Source organism: Pseudochaenichthys georgianus, chromosome 6 (genome assembly GCF_902827115.2).
Source record: "Pseudochaenichthys georgianus chromosome 6, fPseGeo1.2, whole genome shotgun sequence".
NCBI classification, from domain to species: Eukaryota; Metazoa; Chordata; class Actinopteri; order Perciformes; family Channichthyidae; genus Pseudochaenichthys; species Pseudochaenichthys georgianus.
In genome coordinates this window covers 45,564,431-45,575,153 of record NC_047508.1, presented here as the reverse complement: position 1 = coordinate 45,575,153, position 10,723 = coordinate 45,564,431, and positions in this window count along the sequence as shown.

Genomic DNA, 10,723 nt, shown 5'->3' with positions numbered 1-10,723 from the left:
GTTCTCATGAACTAAGTACAGATCGCGTTCACACCAGAATAAGTCCCTGGGGGAGGATTAGGCAAATGAAGCCGCTGACGTCACTTCTTCTTCTTCTTCTGCTTTGGGTTTACTGGCAGGCCGCAAACCACTTCACGGCGTATACTGCCGCCCGGAGTCCCCGGCCGGAAGTCCCCGGAGTTGGGGAAGGCTTCAGTAGAAGCTGCTGGGAGTCCCAGCAGCTTCTACTGAAGCCTTCCGAGTAAATCGCCAGAACGCCGACACCTCCTCATCTCCACCGCTCCCATGTTTTATTTTGTGTTGCCATAAGTTAGTCTCTCTGCGTTTCTGCGCTGGGCTAATGCTAATAATGCTAATGCTAATAATGCTAATGCTAATAATGCTAATGCGAGGATAATAAAATGGCGGCTTCACAAAACTTTTTGGGAGTTTTACGGGGCGTGGTTTGCAATCCGCCAGCCAATCAGACATATAGCTCTTTTCTCACAAAGAGCCGCTCGAAAGTCCCTGCTCTCTAGCGGGGACTTTCGAGCGGGTCAAAAGGTTCGCATGAACTACTTTTAGTACCGGCTCTTTTTGGTGTGAACGCGATCATGAACTAAGTTCCATGAACCTTTGTGGGGAAAGTACCGCAGTGTGAACGCGGCTATTAAGTACGAGGAGTTTGACTTGGTGTCGCGGTGCAGACATAAAAGTCAAACTAAAATAAAAAAAGCACAGGTAGAGAACTACTTTATATAAACTATAATAACATAAACAAATATTTAAAAATATATATTAAACTAAAGCAGCATTTACATAGAAATAGAATGGAATACAATTCGGCAGCAACAGCAAAAGGAAAACAGATGGCGTTTTAATTTCACCTAATGAATGTTTGTATTTCTGTGAAAGACGCTTTACTAAGTAAGCGTATTACATGAGGACCTCACCTGAGTCTCCTGCGCATGGGACCCCCTCGAGCCGCTGACCCCACCGCCCTCTGGCTGAAGGCCCAGGTGGCAGGAAGTCTGGGAGGAGACCGAGCCGTCGCCTGTTCTCTCTGATCACCTTCATCGTCATCGTCTTCGTCCACCTCCGTGCTGCTGCCGGAGTCCAGGACGATGAGCGAGGACTCCACCTCCATGGCCTCCATCTGCAGGGACAATATATCACAGCTCTCAGATGTATACAGAGCCTGTCTCTGATTGGCTGAAACACCAAACAGATCAGTGCAGCATTACCCATAATCCCCTCTGTTTCAGCCCTGTTTCCAAAGTGCTGATTCTCTGTCTGTTACTTTAGATGAAAATGAGGAGCCCCTCCCCACACCCCTCTGAGAGACATCTGGTGCTCTAGAGGAGATTCAGGTGATAAGGGGGGGGGGGGGTTACCTTGTTGCTGATTGGCTAATGGCTACACAAGACAAAACATCGTTATGACATCATCAAGTGGCCAAAATCTGATCAGCTCATTTTCAGACAGGTTTTTATAGAAATTGATCAAAAAGAGAGAAAATCTTTGTTCCTGAAACTTTCAGAGTCTCTTTCCACAGAGGGGACACATGTTGATGTAGAAGAGACATGAAGAAGAGGGGACACATGTTGATGTAGAAGAGACATGAAGAAGAGGGGACACATGTTGATGTAGAAGAGACATGGAGAAGAGGGGACACATGTTGATGTAGAAGAGACATGAAGAAGAGGGGACACATGTTGATGTAGAAGAGACATGAAGAAGAGGGGGACACATGTTGATGTAGAAGAGACATGAAGAAGAGGGGACACATGTTGATGTAGAAGAGACATGAAGAAGAGGGGACACATGTTGATGTAGAAGAGACATGGAGAAGAGGGGACACATGTTGATGTAGAAGAGACATGAAGAAGAGGGGACACATGTTGATGTAGAAGAGACATGGAGAAGAGGGGACACATGTTGATGTAGAAGAGACATGAAGAAGAGGGGACACATGTTGATGTAGAAGAGACATGAAGAAGAGGGGACACATGTTGATGTAGAAGAGACATGAAGAAGAGGGGACACATGTTGATGTAGAAGAGACATGAAGAAGAGGGGACACATGTTGATGTAGAAGAGACATGAAGAAGAGGGGACACATGTTGATGTAGAAGAGACATGAAGAAGAGGGGACACATGTTGATGTAGAAGAGACATGAAGAAGAGGGGACACATGTTGATGTAGAAGAGACATGGAGAAGAGGGGACACATGTTGATGTAGAAGAGACATGAGAAGAGGGGACACATGTTGATGAAGAAGAGACATGAGAAGAGGGGACACATGTTGATGTAGAAGAGACATGAAGAAGAGGGGACACATGTTGATGTAGAAGAGACATGAAGAAGAGGGGACACATGTTGATGTAGAAGAGACATGAAGAAGAGGGGACACATGTTGATGTAGAAGAGACATGGAGAAGAGGGGACACATGTTGATGTAGAAGAGACATGAAGAAGAGGGGACACATGTGGATGTAGAAGAGACATGAAGAAGAGGGGACACATGTTGATGTAGAAGAGACATGGAGAAGAGGGGACACATGTTGATGTAGAAGAGACATGAAGAAGAGGGGACACATGTTGATGTAGAAGAGACATGAAGAAGAGGGGACACATGTTGATGTAGAAGAGACATGAAGAAGAGGGGACACATGTTGATGTAGAAGAGACATGAAGAAGAGGGGACACATGTTGATGTAGAAGAGACATGAAGAAGAGGGGACACATGTTGATGTAGAAGAGACATGAAGAAGAGGGGACACATGTTGATGTAGAAGAGACATGAAGAAGAGGGGACACATGTTGATGTAGAAGAGACATGAAGAAGAGGGGACACATGTTGATGTAGAAGAGACATGAAGAAGAGGGGGACACATGTTGATGTAGAAGAGACATGAAGAAGAGGGGACACATGTTGATGTAGAAGAGACATGAAGAAGAGGGGACACATGTTGATGTAGAAGAGACATGAAGAAGAGGGGACACATGTTGATGTAGAAGAGACATGAAGAAGAGGGGACACGTGTTGATGTAGGAAGAGACATGAAGAAGAGGGGACACGTGTTGATGTAGAAGAGACATGAAGAAGAGGGGACACGTGTTGATGTAGAAGAGACATGAAGAAGAGGGGACACATGTTGATGTAGAAGAGACATGAAGAAGAGGAGACACATGTTGATGTAGAAGAGACATGAAGAAGAGGGGACACATGTTGATGTAGAAGAGACATGAAGAAGAGGGGACACATGTTGATGTAGAAGAGACATGAAGAAGAGGAGACACATGTTGATGTAGAAGAGACATGAAGAAGAGGGGACACATGTTGATGTAGAAGAGACATGAAGAAGAGGGGACACATGTTGATGTAGAAGAGGAATGAAGAAGAGGGGACACATGTTGATGGAGAAGAGGGGACACATGTTGATGTAGAAGAGACATGAAGAAGAGGGGACACATGTTGATGTAGAAGAGACATGAAGAAGAGGGGACACATGTTGATGTAGAAGAGACATGAAGAAGAGGGGACACATGTTGATGTAGAAGAGACATGAGAAGAGGGGACACATGTTGATGTAGAAGAGACATGAAGAAGAGGGGACACATGTTGATGTAGAAGAGACATGAAGAAGAGGGGACACATGTTGATGTAGAAGAGACATGAAGAAGAGGGGACACATGTTGATGTAGAAGAGACATGAAGAAGAGGGGACACATGTTGATGTAGAAGAGACATGAAGAAGAGGGGACACATGTTGATGTAGAAGAGACATGAAGAAGAGGGGACACATGTTGATGTAGAAGAGACATGAAGAAGAGGGGACACATGTTGATGTAGAAGAGACATGAAGAAGAGGGGACACATGTTGATGTAGAAGAGACATGAAGAAGAGGGGACACATGTTGATGTAGAAGAGACATGAGAAGAGGGGACACATGTTGATGTAGAAGAGACATGAAGAAGAGGGGACACATGTTGATGTAGAAGAGACATGAAGAAGAGGGGACACATGTTGATGTAGAAGAGACATGAAGAAGAGGGGACACATGTTGATGTAGAAGAGACATGAAGAAGAGGGGACACATGTTGATGTAGAAGAGACATGAAGAAGAGGGGACACATGTTGATGTAGAAGAGACATGGAGAAGAGGGGACACATGTTGATGTAGAAGAGACATGAAGAAGAGGGGACACATGTTGATGTAGAAGAGACATGAAGAAGAGGGGACACATGTTGATGTAGAAGAGACATGAAGAAGAGGGGACACATGTTGATGTAGAAGAGACATGAAGAAGAGGGGACACATGTTGATGTAGAAGAGACATGAAGAAGAGGGGACACATGTTGATGTAGAAGAGACATGAAGAAGAGGGGACACATGTTGATGTAGAAGAGACATGAAGAAGAGGGGACACATGTTGATGTAGAAGAGACATGAAGAAGAGGGGACACATGTTGATGAAGAAGAGACATGAAGAAGAGGGGACACATGTTGATGTAGAAGAGACATGAAGAAGAGGGGACACATGTTGATGTAGAAGAGACATGAAGAAGAGGGGACACATGTTGATGTAGAAGAGACATGAAGAAGAGGGGGACACATGTTGATGTAGAAGAGACATAAAGAAGAGGGGACACATGTTGATGTGGAAGAGACATGAAGAAGAGGGGACACATGTTGATGTAGAAGAGACATGAAGAAGAGGGGACACATGTTGATGTAGAAGAGACATGAAGAAGAGGGGACACATGTTGAGGTAGAAGAGACATATGTTGATGTAGAAGAGACATGAAGAAGAGGGGACACATGTTGAGGTAGAAGAGACATGAAGAAGAGGGGACACATGTTGATGTAGAAGAGACGTGAAGAAGAGGGGACACATGTTGATGTAGAAGAGACGTGAAGAAGAGGGGACACATGTTGATGTAGAAGAGACATGAAGAAGAGGGGACACATGTTGATGTAGAAGAGACATGGAAGAAGAGGGGACACATGTTGATGTAGAAGAGACATGAAGAAGAGGGGACACATGTTGATGTAGAAGAGACAGTGAAGAAGAGGGGACACATGTTGATGTAGAAGAGACGTGAAGAAGAGGGGACACATGTTGATGTAGAAGAGACATGAAGAAGAGGGGACACATGTTGATGTAGAAGAGACAGGAAGAAGAGGGGACACATGTTGATGTAGAAGAGACGGTGAAGAAGAGGGGACACATGTTGATGTAGAAGAGACATGAAGAAGAGGGGACACATGTTGATGTAGAAGAGACATGAAGAAGAGGGGACACATGTTGATGTAGAAGAGACGTGAAGAAGAGGGGACACATGTTGATGTAGAAGAGACGTGAAGAAGAGGGGACACATGTTGATGTAGAAGAGACATGAAGAAGAGGGGACACATGTTGATGTAGAAGAGACATGAAGAAGAGGGGACACATGCTGATGTAGAAGAGACATGAAGAAGAGGGGACACATGTTGATGAAGAAGAGACAATGTTCAATACAGTTTAATATGATCTCAGGATAAGCGCTTCCTTGTACCTTTCTCCTTCTTCTTCAGTTAAATAAAGTATTTTAGATAGCATGTTGTGCTAACTAGCCAGCTAACGTGTATATGTATAGCTAGACAGAAACAACAAAGCCAACAGAAGATCTTTGGGTTTCAAATCATACTGAAGGCAGGGCTAGGTTGAACCATGTATACAGTAATAAGCAACGTTACATAACAACAATTAAAACATATAACAACAATATTATTAACCGTTAGATTACATGGTAACCACGGACGCTGGAGTTAGCTTAGCTTAGCATATGCGGTTCTCTTTACACACTGAGGGTCTTTATTGGAGTCAAGACATATAATAATAATATATTTGATTAATCAAGCGTTTTATCAAGTGATCAAAGACGCTGTTAATGTTAACTATGGTGGTTTTAGTGTAAATACGCTAAAGAAAATGGGTCAGATTCTTGTTAGCACGACTAGCTAACATTTGTAATTACATTCCTAACACACTAAATGTAAATAACACTATTTTTTAAATGTTGTAAGCTATAATTTGCCAGATAGCCTACATATAGTTATATTTCAGGGTCAACTTGTATAACTGTTAGTTCTGTTTCTGCTGGGATGTATTGTCCATTTTGATGTTTGTCGGCTTTTTATATTTAAATGTATGCCTTTTTTAAACACGCAGATGTCACGAAAACCTAACCCGATTCAGGATCAATGACGTGTATCTTATCTTATTTAGCTCGCTACTGCAAACTGGTAATAGCAGCATTAGCATTGTTAGCATCGTTAGCACGGTGAGAACCAGACTCCTACCTGTGGAAAGTGAGGGTTTAACAGCCGCAGATCCCCCGCTTGATAACGGCACACAGTAACATCATGGCTCCACTGCTAACACACAACTTAAAAAGGTCCGTTTTTCTGTGTGTTTTGATCAGGGTTTACTTCCAGGAGAAACCGCGGGTCAGGGATCGAATCTCCCGGCGCTCAGATCACTCTGCTCCGCCCCATCCTGCCGCCGCGTCATCACCCCGTCATCACCAGAGATCCTATGAGGAGAAGATGGACACCACGAAGAGGCAGAATATTGTTTGTTTTTTAAAGAAATGTAATTATTTAATTAATGGAAACACATTTTTGCTCAATAATTAAGTTAAGGGGGTTTCTTTTAATATGAAACACAAACAACAACCCGAAAAACAATGACACGGGCATTACGTCACTGTTAAATATACCTATAGACAGATTTCAGCCAGATCTTTCACTGCGTCATCCCCGCGTCATCAACAGAGATCCTATGAGGAGAAGATGGACACCACGAAGAGGCAGATTTTTTCTTTTTTAAAGAAATGTAATTTAAAAAAAAAATCATTAGTCAATATATTGAACATGTCAGAAGCATTTTTTTAATAATAATAATAGTAATTTTAACAAAGAGATGCAAAACAGGTAGGCCTACAACAAATACATACATTCTCAAACAGTCTCTGTCATGTTCAACAGGGGCAAGAAGAAGAAGAAGAAGAAGAAGAAGAAGAAGAAGAAGAAGAAGCTTAAAACAAACGATTCTGTTCCTACCCCCTCTAGCGTACATTTTTCTTGAAAATAAAAGATTAGGTCATCGTCATCAGTTTGTCATGTTGTACGAAACAACCAAAAAATAAATAACTTTTACAAGTATATATGAGTTCACAGGTCCTGCTCATAACCATTAATGGAAACACATGTTTGCTCAATAATTAAGCTACGGAGATTTATTTTAATATGTAACACAGACAACAACCCAAAAAACAATGACACGTGCATTACGTCCGTGTGGACAGAATTCAGCCCGCTCTGTCACTGCCTCATCACCAGAGATCCTATGAGACGAAGATGGGTAACACCAAAATGCTAAATGTGCAAAAGAGAAACCAAACCTTACCGTCAGAATGAGAATCAGAGAGTAGGTTTGTTGCAAACATAAACACAGAAAGAAGACAAATTGTAAGAAAAACAACCCAAAAATAACAACTATTATAACAAAATACAAAAAAACTGACGTCCAGTATAACATGACATAATACAACACATAATAATATATGAGAATTGCTGAGTTGTTCAAATTGCATTATGACATTTTAAAAGAACAATATTTTATATGTTTTTTTTAACAATTGGATATACAATTCTGTTTATTTATCAACAAGCTTTTTGCATTGTTTTAAATATCAATAATATACCAATGTATTTATTTAAATCCATATGTTGAGTTGTTGAGCACATGTCTGAAATGTTCGCACACTAAATAAAGAATAAGTACTCGGAACTATGAAGATCATTGTACGTTGTGAGTTTTTAGAACATGTTGTTAAATACAATCAGTTTTTAATTTAAAATATACTAAAGGGTTCAGTTCCCAGTGTGCATTGCACGTAATAATAAGAACACAATCAAGCCCTCAAATCGAGCTTTGACTTCACTTTAAACAAGGAACATTTGAGTTTTATAATTTGCAACATCTTCAGATAGTGCATGTGACGTTACTCAGCCTTCAAAGTATCCCCAAACTCTCTAGGGCAGTGTTTCTCAAACTTTTTCATAGCAAGGACCACTTAACCAATAAAAAACACTCGCGAACCACCTAACTCCACAAATATCCAAAAACACATTTTTTCTAGAACAGATCACAAATCGAAAATGGTACAAACAAGTGGAAACATGTGTGACGAAGATGTTGAGCTTAAGCTCGCTCCATTGCGGAGATATTCCCGCGAGAGTGCGGAAAACTTTGTAAATGTTACCAATATACTCACGGACCACTAGGGGGCACTCACGGACCGCCAGTGGTCCGCGGACCACACTTCGAGAAGCACGGCTCTCGGGGGAACCCCATTTTTAAGGGGTGTTACGACCTCCTCAAGTCCACTAGGGGGCTCTGTGTTTGCGTTCTGCTTGCTGGCCAGAGATGGCAAAAGTACACACATTCTTTACTCAAGTTGAAGTACAGATACTCGTGTTTATAAATACTCTGGTGAAAGTAGAAGTACTGACTAAACTTCTTTACTCAAGTAAAGAGGCTTTGAAGTGTACTTCAGTAGAAAGTACCCATAGCTAGCAGCTGTTTTAAAGAGTACCTGACCTCCCTTTATATCAACAGAACCATAATGTCATTGTTAGCTAATGAATGTTTCCATGGTGACCAACGGCAACATGACAACGTTTCCATTGGTCCCTCTTCTTTAGAGAAGACCAGGAAGTGATGGATACACGGATCGTGTTCCAACCAATAGGCACGCAGTGACTCTACAGAATAATGACCACGCACCAACACACATTCAGACTAAAGGAACCAGCTGTTTGGGAAATGAGAGAAGTAGAAAGTACAGGTATTTGAGTTCAACATGTAAGAAGTAGAAAGTACAGGTATTTGAGTTCAACATGTAAGAAGTAGAAAGTACAGGTATTTGAGTTCAACATGTAAGAAGTAGAAAGTACAGGTATTTGAGTTCAACATGTAAGAAGTAGAAAGTACAGATATTTGAGTTCAACATGAGAGAAGTAGAAAGTACAGGTATTTGAGTTCAACATTTGAGAAGTAGAAAGTACAGGTATTTGAGTTCAACATGTGAGAAGTAGAAAGTACAGGTATTTGAGTTCAACATGTGAGAAGTAGAAAGTACAGGTATTTGAGTTCAACATTTGAGAAGTAGAAAGTACAGGTATTTGTGTTCAACATGTGAGAAGTAGAAAGTACAGGTATTTGAGTTCAACATGTGAGAAGTAGAAAGTACAGGTATTTGTGTTCAACATGAGAGAAGTAGAAAGTACAGGTATTTGAGTTCAACATGTAAGAAGTAGAAAGTACAGGTATTTGAGTTCAACATGTAAGAAGTAGAAAGTACAGGTATTTGAGTTCAACATGTGAGAAGTAGAAAGTACAGGTATTTGAGTTCAACATGTGAGAAGTAGAAAGTACAGGTATTTGAGTTCAACATGTAAGAAGTAGAAAGTACAGGTATTTGTGTTCAACATGAGAGAAGTAGAAAGTACAGGTATTTGAGTTCAACATGTGAGAAGTAGAAAGTACAGGTATTTGTGTTCAACATGAGAGAAGTAGAAAGTACAGGTATTTGAGTTCAACATGTAAGAAGTAGAAAGTACAGGTATTTGAGTTCAACATGTGAGAAGTAGAAAGTACAGGTATTTGAGTTCAACATGTGAGAAGTAGAAAGTACAGGTATTTGTGTTCAACATGAGAGAAGTAGAAAGTACAGGTATTTGAGTTCAACATGTAAGAAGTAGAAAGTACAGGTATTTGGGTTCAACATGTAAGAAGTAGAAAGTACAGGTATTTGTGTTCAACATGTAAGAAGTAGAAAGTACAGGTATTTGAGTTCAACATGTGAGAAGTAGAAAGTACAGGTATTTGAGTTCAACATGTGAGAAGTAGAAAGTACAGGTATTTGTGTTCAACATGTAAGAAGTAGAAAGTACAGGTATTTGAGTTCAACATGTGAGAAGTAGAAAGTACAGGTATTTGTGTTCAACATGTAAGAAGTAGAAAGTACACGTATTTGGGTTCAACATGTGAGAAGTAGAAAGTACAGGTATTTGAGTTCAACATGTAAGAAGTAGAAAGTACAGGTATTTGTGTTCAACATGTAAGAAGTAGAAAGTACAGGTATTTGAGTTCAACATGAGAGAAGTAGAAAGTACAGGTATTTGAGTTCAACATGTAAGAAGTAGAAAGTACAGGTATTTGAGTTCAACATGTAAGAAGTAGAAAGTACAGGTATTTGAGTTCAACATGTAAGAAGTAGAAAGTACAGGTATTTGTGTTCAACATGTGAGAAGTAGAAAGTACAGGTATTTGAGTTCAACATGTGAGAAGTAGAAAGTACAGGTATTTGAGTTCAACATGTGAGAAGTAGAAAGTACAGGTATTTGAGTTCAACATGTGAGAAGTAGAAAGTACAGGTATTTGAGTTCAACATGTGAGAAGTAGAAAGTACAGGTATTTGTGTTCAACATGTAAGAAGTAGAAAGTACAGGTATTTGTGTTCAACATGTAAGAAGTAGAAAGTACAGGTATTTGTGTTCAACATGAGAGAAGTAGAAAGTACAGGTATTTGAGTTCAACATGTGAGAAGTAGAAAGTACAGGTATTTGTGTTCAACATGTAAGAAGTAGAAAGTACAGGTATTTGAGTTCAACATGAGAGAAGTA